Source organism: Echinops telfairi, unplaced genomic scaffold (genome assembly GCF_000313985.2).
Source record: "Echinops telfairi isolate 266 unplaced genomic scaffold, ASM31398v2 ScPeMD7_7401;HRSCAF=8416, whole genome shotgun sequence".
Taxonomy (NCBI): Eukaryota; Metazoa; Chordata; class Mammalia; order Afrosoricida; family Tenrecidae; genus Echinops; species Echinops telfairi.
The window spans coordinates 2,992,917-3,010,130 of record NW_022111301.1 but is presented as its reverse complement, the minus strand read 5'-3'; positions in this window follow the sequence as shown (position 1 = coordinate 3,010,130).

The following is a 17,214-nucleotide window of genomic DNA, read 5'->3' as shown; positions in this document are numbered from 1 at the left end:
CCTCTGCAAGGTATGTCCAGTTGTCTAGAGATGGGCATTGGGTCTCCATCGCGCGCCACCCTCATTGACAAGGATATGACTTTTCTCCCCGCCTTTGGTGTTTAAAGCCTGGTCCCTTTGGTCCTTCATGATCACACATGTTGGTGTGCTGCTTCCATGTGGGCTTTAATATTCTTATATTTATAGTTCACTGTTTTGTAAACATTGTGCGTTTTAGAAGTGAATGATAGAGCCATGTAGAAAAGCCACTGACACAAATGTGTGTAACCTCTAACACGCTTTAGTGAGCTACGTTAGACTGGAAAGAATTAAAGAGAAGCAAGATATTTTATAATCCCTGTACCCTCAAACTATAAATTAAAGAATAAGAAACTAGAATCTAAGAAAAAGTTAAAGCTGTTGGTAATCTGAACTGTGCAGGTTGCATGCCTAAAATATTTGTCATAGAGCCATCTAGTATATTTAGAACAAACTGCAAAAGCATTACTGTGGGTGTGACAAAGGGAAGACATGGACCATGAGTAGAAACATGTTACAAGTACATGGGTTTCTAGAAAGACTGCAAGGAAGAACAATGAGCAACCTATTACCAGAATGAGGCTAAGTACTGACAAAAGAACAACTACCAATGGCATATCTGCACCCCCAAAAATGAATATTAGTAAAATATTACATTTACTATTATTTTAATACTAATTTGCTGTTGTTGTTTTCCTTCATTCTGAAAAAGCAATAAAAGTAGAACATGTGTTTTTGATTAAATTCATGGACCAATACCTCTGTGCAAATCACCATCATAATAAATGGTTGCTATTTCTATCTTCTCTAAAGACATTTTGCAATTACATCTCATTTAGATAAATTGCTTGACTTTTTGTCTAAGAGTATATTTCTTTTTGTTTCCCCCAAATAAAAGAAAACAAAATAACATGTAAAGTTTAAAGCCACTGCTCTGAATACTCACAGGCTCATGAATTGTGTGTGTGTGTGTGTGTGTGTGTGTGTGTGTGTGTGTGTGTAAGTGTGTTGTCTGTGTGAGCTTAGCTAATAAATCATTTCTTTAGACAACATTTATATGCTTTTAAAAATTATATTTGCCAAAACTACAATATAGCCAAAGAGCTCAGTTAATTTATTTTGCACAGTGTAAAGGAGGATTTTGCTAAGTTTTAAAAGAAACAGAAAAACTTTCCCTTTCATTTATTATTGTTTATACCATCCAAAGGTTAAGTATATTTATGACTAAACATTTTTCATCTTATTCCTTAACACAAGCATTTTATATTATCTAATTCCTTAACACCATCTATATTTTTAATTTCCAAAAATCAGCGGTTCTCAACCTGTGGGTTGCAAACCCCCTTGGGGGATGAGTGATCCTTTCACATTCATAACATTAGCAAAATTACAGTAATGAAGTAGCAATGAAAATAACTTTATGGTTGGGGGTCACCACAACATGAGAACTGTATGAAAGGGTTGCGGAATTAGGAAGGTTGACACTCAATGGGTTAGATGTATCCTAACACTGTAAGCATCCTAATTACTTACCACAACACACATCAAGAAAAAAAATGCCTTCCCATGTCCACCTTGAATTTTCACTGGTATCTGAAAGGCAAAATGTACAGTGTAAATAACATGTGCAAAGCATATTTTATTCCTGCCTTTTACATTTCAGAAAAGCCTTGGCTGTCAACGGTTCAGAGCTCAACTGGTAATCTAAAGGGCAGTGGTTCAACAAGTCAGTCACTCCACATGAAAAAAAGACTTGGTGATGATCCGCTTCCAAAACGATCCGTTGTTATTGCTGTTAGATGCCATATTGTGTTAGTTCTGACCCTTAGAGACGCTATTCACACGCGAATGAAACACTGCCCTGGCCTGTGTCTCCCTCACAATTGTTCCTCTGCTTGAGCCCATCGATGCAGCCACTGTATCATTGAGGGCCTTCCTCTTTGTTGCCACCCCTCCACTTTACCAAACCCGATGTCCTCCTGAAGCTGGTGTCACCTGAAAACATACTGAAGTATGCATCTGAACTCTCATCATCCTTTCCTTTAAGGACCACTCTGGCAGTGCTTTGTCAAAGATAGACTTGTCTTTGTGGCACTTCATGGTACTTTCGATATTCTTCTCCAGCACCACAATTCAAGTGCATCCATTCTTATTTGGTCTTCCTTATTCTGTGTCTAACTTTCAAATGCATATGAGGCAATTAAAAATACCATGGCTTGGGTGAGGCACATGTTGGTCCTCAAAGTAGCATCCTCACATGTCAATGATGTAGAGTGGTCATGTGTAGCTGATTTGCCTAATGCAGCATGTCATTTGATCTCTCTCTCTCTTTTTTTCTGTGTCTTTCTTTCTTTTTTTTTCCAAATCATTTTATTAGGGGCTCATACAACTCTTATCACAATCCTTACATACATCAATTATGTAAAGCACATTGGTACATTCATTGCCTGCATCATTCTCAAGACATTTGCTCTCCACTTAAGGCCCTGACATCACCTCCCCATTTTTTCCCTAACTCTCTGCTCCCCCCTCCCTCATGAACCCTTGATAATTTATAAATTATTATTTTGTCATATCTTACACTGTCCAGCGTCTCCCTTCACCCACTTTTTTCTTGTCCACCCCAAGGAGGAGGTTATATTTAGATCCTTGTAATCGGTTCCCCCTTTCTACCTCACCCTCTCTCTACCCTCCAGTATCGCCACTCTCACTACTGGTCCTGAAGGGTTCATCGGCCCTGGATTCCCTGTTTCCAGTTTCTATCTGTACCAGTGTACATCCTCTGGTCTAGCCAGATTTGTAATGGGATCATGATAGTGGGTGGGGAGGAAGCATTTAGGAACTAGAGGAAAGTTGTATGTTTCATCCTTGCTACACTGCACCTTGACTGGCTTGTCCCCTCCTCGCGACCCTTCCATAAGGGGATGTCCAATTGCCTAAACATGGACTTTGGGTCTCCATTCCACACTGCCCCCCCTCATTTACAATGATATGATTTTTTGTTCTGATGATGCCTGATACTTCATCCCTTAGACACCTGGTGATCGCACAGGCTGGTGTGCTTCTTCCATGTGGGCTTTGTTGCTTCTGAGCTAGATGGTCACTTGTTTACCTTCAAGCCTTTAAGACCCCAGATGTTATATCTTTTGATAGCCGGGCACGATCAGCTTTCTTCACCACATTTGCTTATGTGCCCATTTGTCTTCAGGTATTGTATCGGGGAGGTGAGCGCACAGTGATATGATTTTTTGTTCTTTGATGCCTGATAACTTATCCCTTCTGCACCTCGTAATCATGCAGGCTGGTGTGCTTCCTCCATGTGCATTTGATCTCTTGACTGCTGCTCCATGAGCATTAATTGGGATTCCAAGCAAGATGAAGTCCTCGACAATGCCAGCCTTTTCTCCATTAAGCATGTGGTTACCTGTTGGTCTAGTTGTGAGGATTTTTTTTTTAACACTGAGTTGAAATCCATACAGAAGATTGCAATCCTTGACCTTCATTACCAAGTGCTTCAAGTCCCCCTTGCATTCAGCAAGCAAAGCGGTATCATCTGCATATCACAGGATGTAATTAAACCCTTCTCCAATCCTGATGCCACATTCTCCTTCATGTAATCCAGCTTCTCTGCTGATTTTCTCAGCATGCAGATTGAGTAAGTAGGGTTAGAAGATATGAGCCTGAAGCATACTTTTCCTGATTTTAAGCCATAAATTATTCTCTTGTTCTGTTCACACAACTGCCTCTTGATTCATGTACAAATTCCTCCTGAGCACAATGAAGTGTTCTAGAATTCCCTTTATTCTCAAAGATGTCTATAGTTTGTTGGCATCCACACAAGGAAATGCCTCTACATAGTCAATGAAACACAAGTAAATGTCTCTGTGGTATTCTCTACTTTGAGCCCAAATCCATCTGACTTCAGCAGTGATATCCCACATTCTTGCTGAGTCCAGCTGGAACCTGTGGCTGCTCCCTGTCAATGTCTTGCTGCAAACATTTTTTTCATGATCTTCGTTACAATTTTACTTACATGTGATATCATTGATAGGGTTCTATACTTTGAGCATTCTGTTGGGTCACCTTCCACTAGCCAAAATGATATACAGCTTTTGGAGCCTTACGGAGCAGCTGTATGCCAGCCTCTAAGGTGTAGCTATGAGTGGGAATTGAATAGAGAGCACACACCAGAAGCACATTAGTCATTGTTATAAATCAAGCCTTTACATCTCTAGAATTTGTTTTGTGAAGACACCCAAATTAGAAATCCCATTTTTATGTTCAACTGCTCAAGAACTCCAGCTGAGAAACTGGGCCCATTTTTAACTCCTCTTTGTTATTACACAATGAGTTTGGAGGGCATAATGGTTAGGAGCTCAGCTCCACATTGAAAACTCAGCAATTCCAACCCATCAACTGCCCAAGAGAGAGAGAGAGGTTGCAGTATAATGCAGTACATATTTCAGCCTTGGAAATCTAATGGGACAATTCCACTCTGCATTACAAGTTCTCTGTGATTGCAACTTGACAACAAAGGGTTTTATGTCTTTACACCAGTTGTTTCTTCTCTTCACCTCTCATCTATCTGAAAGCATTGCCACGCTCATATCAGGTGGATTGACTCTATTCAACAAAGGATTCCTAGACTGTATATTCTTTCTGCATATTAGTGCTATTAAATTAAAATGTTTGAGTGTGTGTGTCTTGGACTGGGACAGGTGTCCTTTCTTCCTGTTTGACTTTTCGTCCTTTATTTTAAGTCATAATGTTGATTTTATATATGTTGACATCCTGAGGGTTTTGAAATCCTTAACACTTACAATATCTGGGAAAGTTTCTTTCTAAAATACCTGTTTAGCCAAAACTCCAGTAAAATATCTTTCTTCCATCTCCCATTTTCAAGTTAGAATTTATCTAATACTTAATTAAGTTTGATATATTGTATATATTTGAAGAAGAGAATTAAATCATGCATAAATTATCAGTGGATCCTTTGAGGGCATTCTGTTAAACAAATGTAAATTTTTGGTTAATAATTATGTTTTTAACATTTTTATTGGCACCCAATCCACATACCATACAATTCAATAGTTTAATCATTCAATCATTCCATAGAAAATTGTAAAATCATTACCACAGTCAGTTTTAGAACATTTTCCCTCTATGGTTAAACCACCTTTAAAATGAGTTAGGTAATAATAATCTGTTCTAGTGCCCCCTCCCCGCTCTTGCTTTCATGGTTTACTCCCCAAATCTCCTCCCCCTACCTATCTCCTACCTCCTACCCCTACATCCCCTATACACCCTTGCATTAGTTATTATCTCTATGCATCTGCTCCTTCTGTGCTTCACAAACTGGGAAACCCAAGAGAAACAATAAAACAAAATGAAATACAGTGGGAAGGATAAAATTACAATAATATAAAAATATATAAATGAGGACAAAATAAAAGACCACCCTAAATATTTAAAAATGCAGGAAGAAATTTTTGTCGTGGAACACAAAGAGATAGTTGCATCTAGAACAATTTAAGGTTGGGTCAATAGGGCGGTCAGGTGACCAAGTATCAAGTTCAATCCAGGATAATCAAGATTATAGTGATTTCTATCTGATAGTAAGGCTGTTTGAGATCCTCCCTGTGGCTAGTGGGGGTCTGCCAGTGGTTTAATCAAATTAGTTACTCTACAGATAGGCTTTGGACTCCCACTGTCCTCCATAGCCTTTTATCAATTTGGGTGTCCATAATTTTAACTCTGATACTTTTCCCTTCATCATATTTGAATTTTGTTATTGTCATATTGGATCACATAAGCTGGTATACTTCTTCCATGTGGACTTAGTTGACTCCTCTTTTTATGGTTACTTGTTTGAATCCAAACCTTTAAGACCCCAGATACTATTCCAATTGATAGCCCCACACCATCTGCTTTCTTCACCACACATTGCTGTAGCACCCTTATCTTCAATGATCATTTCTTGAAGGTGACTATCTAGCAGGACCAGGTTATCAGAAGTAACTGTTCTTGGATTGGGGCAGGAGTTAGCAGAAGCCCAGAACCCATCTGCATGCCCATGGGATGTACATGACTGGTTTACTTTGGTGGCTATAATATGAAAAAAATAAAAACCTCATAAATCCAGCTACACCAATAATAGCAACAAACTAGTGTGTTTAGTGTGTGTGTGTGTGGGGGGGGGCAAAGGCAAGAAAACAAAAACCCATAGAAACAAACAAATACAACACTGTCAAGCATCCCCCTGTGGTTTAAGGCGATTGCACTGATAGCATTGTCAATTTTCCCAAAGACACAGACCTCCGGACACTGCCGATATGAGAAGCCTATGCGAGGACATCTCTACCTTGAGCCGCAGCCCATGAGTTGTTGCCCTACAAAGTTTAATCTCCCATTGATTGCGTTCTCTTTACTGTAAGTATGGGAATTGGTGCTGGGAGGGGCTGGGGGCGGGGGCTTCCTGGATCCATTCTTCCATGTGCAGATCTCTGCCCAACAGATCAAAATCAGTCATGTCACTGTCAGGTATTTGCTGATTCTGGGTCGCTTTCTATTGGACATCAACCAACTCGGGGGTTCCCTTAAGGGTCCAATGACTGCCAAGTCCACAGTCCTTGATCAGCACTCTTTGCTTTCTCTCCCTTCCAAGTACACCAGTCCTCAGTCCCAGGGTGCAGGCAACTTCGAGGTAGGGCTATTTTGGGTAAATAATGAATTTTTTAAAATGAAAGTGTTTTTTCTTTATTTTCTAAAATTAAATGAAATTTTATGTTAATAAGTGTTTATGGTTACAAATTCTAGTGAATATGAAAAGGCAGTTAAAATATTGGAAATATTTATTGTAAAGTATAACGGTATTTAATTATATTCTAAATCTGAGTAGAGTAAAATAGTTAAGCCTCAATACAGGATCCTTTACTGAACCCCTATTCCACTAAATATGACGCAGTTAACTGCAATGAAAAGCACTGTACTATATTCCACAAACCAGGATGAAGTGTAGGTATCTGTTTTTGTAGCTAGAACTGTTGGTAGCCATTTTTAAATTTCAATTTCAATTCCTCACCTGTTGTCTCTACTTGTACATTTTGTAATGCTGGAGATTCTCCTGTGTGTTACTCAAAAAATTGCCTCAACCCAGTTGGGTATGTTCATTGTAAGAATATCTTAAAATTGTTTATTGAAATCGGATTGGAGAACCTTCTGGTGGTGATCATGTTTTTCCACTGAATTTCCTTTCTCCTAAATTTTCTTTGCATAAAAGTTTTGTCTCAAACACAGAAAGAACTGTTCTTGTTCTGTTTAAATCCAGTTCATCACCTTGGTGCTATAGATTTGTTTAAATAAATTTGTTAAACAATTCTGTCAAATAAGCTATGTCGGTTTTGGAATCAATCAAGTTATCTCATGAAGCATACTCTTTTTTGTTTTTTCCTAAAAACTCTAGTATTGGGTCAAATAGTTTATAAGATCAATCTAAACAGACACCTTTTGGTTGTCAATGAAATTCTGTATGAAGAAGCAGCAAATGATTGAATTTTTCATTGTTTTCTATACAAAGGTATCCAAATAATCTGTCATTCAATTAATTGCTTCTGTTTTTTTTAAATTATTTTATTGGGGGCTCGTACAATTCTCATCACAAACCATCCATCCATCCATTGTGTCAAGCACATATGCACATTTGTTGCCCTCATCATTCTCAAAACATTTGCCTCCCATTCTAGGCCCTAATATCAATTGCTCATTCTCTCCCTCCCTCCCCACTCCCCCCTCCCTCATGAACCCTTCATAGATCATGAATTATTATAGTTTTGTCTTGTTATCCTGTCCGATGTTTCCCTCTTCTCTGCTGTCCATCCCCCAGGGAGGAGGCAATCCTTAGATTCTTGCAAGTGGTTCCCCCTTTCTATCCCACATTCCCTTCACCCTCCAGGCATTGCCCTCTCACCACTGGTCCTGAAGGAGTCATCTATACTAGATTTCCTGTGTTTCCAGTTGCTATCTGTACCAATGTACATCCTCCGGTCCAGCCAGATTTGTAAGGTAGAATTGGGATCATGATAGTGGGGGGGAGGAAGCATTAAAGAACTAGAGGAAAGGTATATGTTTCATCGTTGCTACCCTGCACGCTGATTGGCTCGTCTCCCCCCCACAACCCCTCAGTAAGGGGATGTTCAGTTGTCCACCGATGGGCTTTGAGTCTCCACCCTGCACTCACCCACCTATACAATGATATGATTTTTTGTTCTTGGATGCTTGATACCTGATCCCTTCGACAGCTCGTGGTCACACATGCTGTTGTGCTTATTCCATGTGGGCTTTGTTGCTTCTGAGCCAGTTGGCCGCTTGTTTATCTTCAAGCCTTTAAGACCCCAGACGCTATAACTTTTGATAGCCGGGCACCGTCAGCTTTCTTCACCACCTTTGCTTATGCTTCTGGTTCTTTTAAGGACATCTGATTGTTTTAAGGACATCTGTGGTAGTTACATAATCTACTGTCAATCTGAGACTGTGATAGTTAAGGTTTATTGTGCCAACCTGGCCAATGAACACATGTGGGATTAATTGAAGGGCAGAGAGATAAATGTCTGGGCAAGCGTCGCCTTACTGGTTTCTTGTTCTCTGATTGGTCAGACCAGGGTGCAGCTGCCTTAGCCAGTTCCCTGCTTCAGCTAGCAAAGCTCACTTCCTGCAAGACATCCCTGAGGAGAAGCCACATGGACCTAGCCCAATGCAGCCCTGGGTGCTGGAGCAGCCATGTGGAGACCCCTGCCAGCGCTGAAATGCATGCATGCTCACTGATTCAGCTTTCCTCCTGCAGTAGGTGTCATTGTGTGTGTATTGTGAGATTGAGGAGGGCCTTGTAGCTCAGCATTGGACATATGGGCTAATGTTGGACTTATAGTCTTGGACAACTCTGGGTTGGGATGCTTTCTTAATGTATACTTACCCTTTATATAACATTATCTCTTATAAAATATGACTGTCTATGAATTTTGTTTCTCCAGTCTACTCTAACACAGAGACTTATGAATGAAGGGTGGAGTTTAGCCTGTCAATCAGGTTGCAGCTTGATGACCTCATTTGGAGGCATGAAGGCAATAAATAGCTCTGTGGAAGCCAGATACACGCTCACTCCCTGGGAGACACTGCAGCTGACAAGACACATGGAGCTTTGCTAGAGCCCTGGAGGTGAAGGAGCTACATGGAGATCCATGCCAGCACAGAGATGCCTCTACCACCCGTGGATCCACAGAATTTCCCTCTACTGGTCTGTGATCTTCCTGCATTCAGCCTCATTGCATGTGTTGTGAGAGGGTGAAAAGGATTTTATAGATTGGTGTCAGATATATGGGCTAATGTTGGACCTACGGACCTGATCTGGACTGGGCTGGGTTGTTTTCTTAATATTCAATTGCTCTTATATATAAAGTCCTTTATTATACACAGATGAGTCTCCGTGGACTTGTTTCTCAAGTCTACCCGGACTAACACAACATCCATTACGATCTATATGCATTCACTCAAATTTTTATCAACTAAATGTTGACTATGAATGACAAAATGTACAACAAATACATTAACTGCTTTGGAAAAAAATATTCAGGAAACCCCCTGTAATGCCCTGTCATGCCTAGAGCAACTGACAAGATCTTAGCCAGTGGGATTTCTTTTTCTTAAAAACAAAACTCTTCCAATGCATGGAATATTGATTCTCCTTTAATATTAATTTGCAAAATTTTACCAAATACTATTTCTTCCAGATACATTTTTTTTCTTGTATGGATCTCACATATGTTAAAACTAAGGTTTCATTTCTGGGCAAAGTTGACTCATTGAGATATATAAAGCACTGGTGTGCTTTTAAATATGCACACAATGCGTCTTCAATATCTGAAGACAGGTCATCAAATCTTTGCCCTGTGTTATTGCTTAAAGACCTTCTCTTGCTCTATTCAGATGCTGCCTATAATTGAGGCTGCATAGCTCTAATTACCTCACTTATAACCACTAGAACTAGCGCTTTACCAAAAACTAGCATGTGTTTTTCCCAATTTGGTAATCAGTAATGAAATGTTGTAAGAAGCATGCAACCCCAAATCATCTTGTTTGGATGTGGTTGAAAAGAGTTTTGCCAGTGTCAACTGTCTCCAATTTTTTTCTCAAGTGCTTGAAAATAAGAGAAATATTTATCTTTCTTATCAGCGTGAGCGCTGTCAAATGTTTCTTACAGTCTTAAAATCTTCATAACTTCATTTATAAAACTTTTTGGCAAACCAGGCACATCAAGAATATATATTATTTGTAGGTGACTGAATAAAGCCATAGCTTAAATATTTAATACTGTATTGTCTACATTTTTTCATAGACACAGCCATGATATTATCTATTTTTAAAATGTAAGATTTTTTGTTCATTTATCATAATGGGGTTTAAAAATATTAAAAGTAGCAATGAATGTCATTTAAAAAGTACAATTTTTCTCGCTGAAACCAAAATGTTCAGAATAATTGTGTTACTAGATTAGGATGCACACATCAGGTTGGCATTGGCTTGTGTGTAAGATAGCAAATACAAAAGTAGTAAGGAAACTCATAAATTAGGTTTCATTTTTTGCTCAGAATTAAAAAGATGTATTTGGTAGTAAATTGTCAAATATCAATGTAAATTTATCAAGACATAAATTTTAAAAATACATCATTTTGCATTTAAAAGCCAGTTATTTGTTTTGATTGAGGTTGCCCTTATATAAATAATTTTTCCTTATTAACACAACCTCATTCACCAATAAACACTCATGGTTGCAGAGAAATAAATAAATGTTGAGTTAACTGTTTTTTTCAATTTTGTTCCCATTTCCTGTTTTCATTAATATTACAATAAAAATATGACGGATACATTGACTGTTCACTTTAAATAATATTTCCCAAAACATGCCTGCTATGACTTTACTACTAGTAAATACTGGTAGACATATTAATCTATGGTGGATACGTAAGAAAATGAAAAAAATCCACACATGTAAATTTTTGTTTTACACTGAAATAACAATTTGCTTTGTATGTGATCCATAATTCATAAAGGTCAAAGGTGTTAAATATGAATTAAATTTTACAAATTAAAACTTTAAAATTAAAACTGCACTATTGTCACACAATTCAGAAACAGTCTAAATCAGTTTACACACATGTTGTCTATTTATTGTATTGTATAGTCACCTAGTCATTCCACGTGCATATTTCTGCTGATACATGCTGGCTTTCTTGAAAATGTGCTCCACATTCACCAGCCAACACTTGTTAAGACGTGTTGACAACTAGACCACTAATTTATTCTGATTTTCATTTTGTTTTACTTTCATTTGCGTGTTTCCTTAGATAATAATCCCTACTTTATTTAATTCTGTGTTACACAATTGAAACATATGAAGATTTTTTTCAAAATGTTCTTTATGCTTTCGAACTGTTTTCCTTATGCTTCCAGTACCGTGTTACTTTGATCCAATGTCCCTCAATTGCACCGCTGGCTACTATTGCCCCTCCATCACTCCCACATGGGCCATGAGGAGGATCGCTCACTGTATACAGGGTCTCTGAGGATTTATAAATTCTTCGGGCACAGACACTCTCAATATTCTTCCACTGAGTGACTGGCTATTGGTTGGGTTATAGCTTATAACATATGAATACCTTTCTTGGAATTTTTTAGGCTACTTAGAGGCATTGTAAACAATATTATTTGTCCATATCAAACACATAAACATACTTAAAGGAGCATAAATCATTAGAGAAAAAATAGTAATTTTAACTCTGTACTCCCTACTTGGAAGTAGATGAGTTTTCAGTAGAGCTGAAGATAATATAGTTCAAATTTTTCCTGTTTGAAAACAAATTAAAAGAAGTTGCTCACATTGACCATCCAAATGTCAATCGATGCATAATGTGACTGACTGTTAAAAAGAAGAATCTGAAATGGAAATAGTTTACACTTTGCCCAGCTGAAGAGATAGTCATTGTCTGAAAACTCTGGGAAAACTATTTGTAAAACTGCATTAAACTTTAAAATGTGAATATGCTTTCAACCAGCAAATTCAATCATAGGCGCTGCCATAAAGATGCATCTATTATATGCAAAAGCATAACAGTTGCAACATACTTTATGATAAAAGGTAGGTGTGGGATGCTTAGAAAGTCTGACTGCATATCAATCCATGACCACTGCATTCAGTGTCTGAGTGCCCAGAACACATACCTACATCTTGAGGTTAGATGCCCACTTCTGTCTGTTGCACGCAGTCCGGAAACCAGTAGTGTTTTGCAGCAATAGAGGCCCAGCCCTAAACTCCCAGCCCTGTTTTCCCTTGTCTCCTAAAGCAAAGTTGTCTAGTCTCCATAATTTACGCAGTGTGTTCCAGTGGGCACTCATGAGAAGGCGTGTGCTCTGGCTCTCCACCTACCATTCATGCTCCTTTGGCCCCCATCATCCCCTCTCCAGCGTGAGCTGGATTTCCCTGATATGGCCTGTGCAGAAAAAGCTGGACCCAGCCAAGCTCTTACCTGAGGTGTCTGCAATGAGCTACCCAGGCCATCCATTGGGCATGACCCAGCTGAATGCTCATATGAAACACCTATACTACTCAGGCCACACACCTACACAAGCATCTCAGACCATTCAGCCTGGGACTCCCACTCAGCCCCATGTCACATGGAGAGAGGTACTCACATAATGTCCAAATCATATGATATCCTATTTCAAAGAATGTATCATGGACTTAAAGTGATACACACCCATAATAAAACAAACTAAACTTTTGCCAATTCGATATTGATTTTAAAAATGTGTGACATATGTATAAATTGGAATGCATATATTTCCTTTAAAACAGGATTGCAAATCACTTACATGTGATGTATGATGACATCTATCTGTGTATCTGTACAGGCAAATTTTCAAAGAAAAATAAATTCAGAAAAATAGATACGATTTTGGGCAATGAATGTACAAATGTGCTTTACACAATTGATGTATGTATGGATTATGATAAGAGTTGTATGAGCCCCTAATAAAATGATAAATGATAGATACAATTTTATAAATTGTTAAAATAAAGCAATATACTATCAATCTCTCTTCATGGTAAATGTTGATTACTTTTATAATTACTAAAATTGCAATAAAAATAACTTTCATCTTGTAACTCTCATTTTAAATATGAATTATAAGAAAATAATCTGCAATATTTATGACTAATTTAGGAAGATTCATGAAGATCAATGGAAGATTTATGGTCAATGATATTTGTCACCCCAAAAGCCAAACTCACATTTGATGAGTTGATTCTCACTCCGATTAATATAGAACATAATAGGAATGCCCATAGAGTTTCCAAAGCTCTCATTTTAATGGAAGCAAACTGCCACATCTTTGTATGCGTTTAACCCACAGACCTGTGTATCAGGGGTCGAATGTTTAAACTCTGTGCCACAAGGGATTCTTGATCACTCTCTCTCTCTCTCTCTCTCTCTCTCTCTCTCTCTCTCTCTCTCTCCTCCCCCCTCTCAATCAAGTTGCTTCCAATTTGTAGTGACATTAAGTCAGGGTAGAACCACCCCTGTGGGTTTCTGAGACTCTTTATGGGAGTAGAAAGCTTCATCTTTCTCTATAGAACTGCTGGTCTTTTCTAACTGCTGAACTTGCAGTTAGCAGCCTAATTCATGACCATTACACCAATAGGGCTCCACTATCCCACCAGGGCTCAATATATATCACAGTCATTTTTAATTGTGATAAAAGGAATCAAGTTAAAATTATTAATTCAGGAGAATAGTTAATAAATCATGGAACACCAGAATAATTTATTATTTGTAGCCATTAAAAATCCTTTAGTGTGGTGCCTGTTTTGTTGTGTCCAGAGGTTCTTGGCCTCTCTAACTGAAGAATGGACTCACAGGCCATAAATGGCAAGATAAAAGAAACATTTATTTAGAAAGGAAAGAAAAGGAAACATGGACTCAGCAGATGGGGTCTCTACTGAATTGTGGTTGAAAGAGTTTTGTCTAGGATTTTTATTAAATGTGGGGTACTGGGCCCGTCTGTATTTCCAGGTTATGAACGGACCACTTTGGTCATATCTCTCAGGTTTTCTCAGTTGTCTGGTCATGGTCTGTCCACACTAGGGTTTTACATGACCATGGGCAAGGAATTAAGCAAGCAACAGGGTCAGAAAAATTAGTCAGTGTCTGGCTGACTTTGAGTTTAAAATAACCCCGGGCTCTGGTACCCGCTGAAAAAATATTTAAATTTACTCCTACAGACATCCTGCTCCTCCCCATGCTTCCTGTGTGTGTTTGTAAGGGGCTCTGTGGCAGTTACATAATTTCTTGTTAACTTATGAAGGGGTGGAGTCTCCCTGTCAATCGGGTCGCAGCTTGATGACCTCATTTGGAAGCACGAAGGAGATAAATAGCTCACTGGGGACTAAATACACTCTGCTTCATATTCCTGATGACAAGACACATGGCGTTATGCTACAGACCTGAAGCTGGAGGAGCCATGGGAGACCCATGCTGAGATGCTTTCACCACCACTGGATCCACAAGACATCCCAACCACTGACCAGTGATCTTTCTGCATTTGGTGTCATTGCGTGCGTTTTTTAGCCTGAATAGAAATTTATAGATTGGTATTAGACATATGGGCTAATATAATATTTATGGAATTGATCTGGACTGGACTGGGATGCTCTCTCAATATTCAATTGCTCTTGTATATGAAGCTCTTTTTAATCCACATATGAATATCTATGAATTTGTTTCTGTAGTCTACAGGCTTTCTCCGCTGTTTGCCTATATCCATTTTCTATTCTCTGTCAATAGGAAATGATCAAAATAAGACTCTAAGTGAATGAAGGCTAAAAATGATAAAGGATATGAGAGAATTCTGTTTTTAATATATTGCATGTAATTGCATACTAGCCTATAATAGGGAAAGAGAAAATAACAAGTAGGTGAAGGGTAAACTACTGGGGGGGAGACTTGACTAACAGTTTACACAGTGCTGAACAGAAATGCAACCCCTCTCCGCCTAATTTACAATTCAAAATTGTGATTGAGGGAAAAGGGAATAGGAAATAAGCCTCTGGGGGTTTCCCTCCATCCATGAGAGAGGGATGGGAGGAAAGCAGTTACTAACCGGAGCACACTGGAGAGATGGCTGTAGCAGATTGAAAGGATAAACTGGACTTGGATTAGAACCTTGTCAGTTGATCCTCCTGCAGCATGTAAGGCCTGAGCTGGTTTTCAAATTTTTCTGTATTTTGTTTATTTGTTTGTTCATATGGGTTTTATCTTATATGTGTTATGTCCTTGAGGGGTCACCCTCCTGAATTGGTGTTGTATGTTTTTCTGTTTTTCAGTCTATGAAACTCAGAATTGATTATCCTATAGGATCAGCAAGTAGAATACGGGTGTTTGGGGGTATACAGTGGTGGTGATGGCAGTGGCGGTGAGGTGGCTGTAATTTGACTCACCCCTCATGTCAAGTAATTCAGGAAGGGAAAGAATGTTTGGAAACTGATTGAATGGACAATACTGCTTGATGGGATGGAACTATGGAATGATATGCATTAACTTCCAATTTAAAAAGGAAGAATAAAAGAACAAATCAGCAAGCAAACAAGTGAATAAATACAATTGGCAATAAACAGTGTTAGGATGACAATTTGGCTTATAGCACAGCCCTCCAGGCATACGTACTTTGAGAAAATGATGACTTACAGGCGCCAGCAAATGTCACAGGCATTGTACAAATCACTTCTAACACCTTCTGGGCCCTGGGGAAAATGCAGAGCTAAAAAGAAGCTTCTAGATGAATAGACAAGAAGCCCTGTTGGTGCAGTGGGTTAAATTCTAGCCTGCTGAAGGCAAGGGCAGCAGTTCTAAACCACGAGTGGTTCTGTGGATGTAAACTGGGGCTATCTACTCTCCTAGATCCACACAGATGGTTCCATGGTGCCCTATAGGGCACTGTGAGTGGGAATTGCCTTAAAAGCAGTGAACTAGAGATGAATCGATAGGAACCTCAAGGTCAGCGTGATAACAAAAGCCATCACATTGTAAACTCTCACGTTCACATGAGATCCTTACACTTTCATGTCCCATAATTCTGAAAAATTTCCAAAAGAGCTACAAAAGTAGTGGTATGATATGCCTAGCATGACTGAATTTGGTGAAGACTTGAGTTTCCCTCCGAGCTGTGTGTGTGTGTGTGTGTGTGTGTGTGTGTGATCAAAGAACTCTCTAGTGAGATGCAGGAAAGTGAGGTAGCCATGTAAATATTATTAGGATAAAAGGGAGAGCTGCAAAATATGAGGAAGGGACTCTGAATCGTTACTCCATCTGAAATGAGGGGCGAGTCAAATTGCGATCAATCTGCAAGGGTATGGAATCTCAATGCGATATTATATCTCTACACTTTGACTATCCGAAACCAAACCTATTGCTTTCTAGTCAATTCTGACCCATCACTACACATCTTTCTGGAACCAAAGAACTTCACTTTTCTCCTGCAGGGCGACTCTGGGGTTTAAACAATTAATGTCACAATTAGCAACCCAACTCCTATAAATTTGTACATGAGAGTTTTCTGAGTTGGCTAAGTGTTCAGAACTTACTGTACCGAACCTTATTTGGTGACTTACATAAGAATTTATTAAAATCTTGTAAAATGCTCATGGTAATGTTTTCATATATTAATCCACTTTTAATATTAACATATAAAATGAATATAATATGAGCATTCAGTGTTTTATTTAGTTAGATATAAAAAAAGATTATTGAGAGCTGTATCAAAATGATATTGTAGAAAAGTTTGTTTTGAAAGTTTGAAGGGTGGTACTCCTTTGGATTCAATTATTGCTACAGTAATTCTCTACATACAGAATCTTTTAATTAAATTTTCATTGGATGAAGAACACCTTGTTTATACATTCCCATTTTAAGTAATAAAACAAAAGGAAATTTAACAAATAAAAGGTAAACAAGCGGCCATCTAGCTCAGAAGCAACAAAACCCACGTGGAAGAAGCACACCAGCCAGTGCGATCACGAGGTGTCAAAGGGATCAGGTAAAAGGCATCATCAGAACAAAAAATCTTACCATAGTGAATGATGGGGAGTGC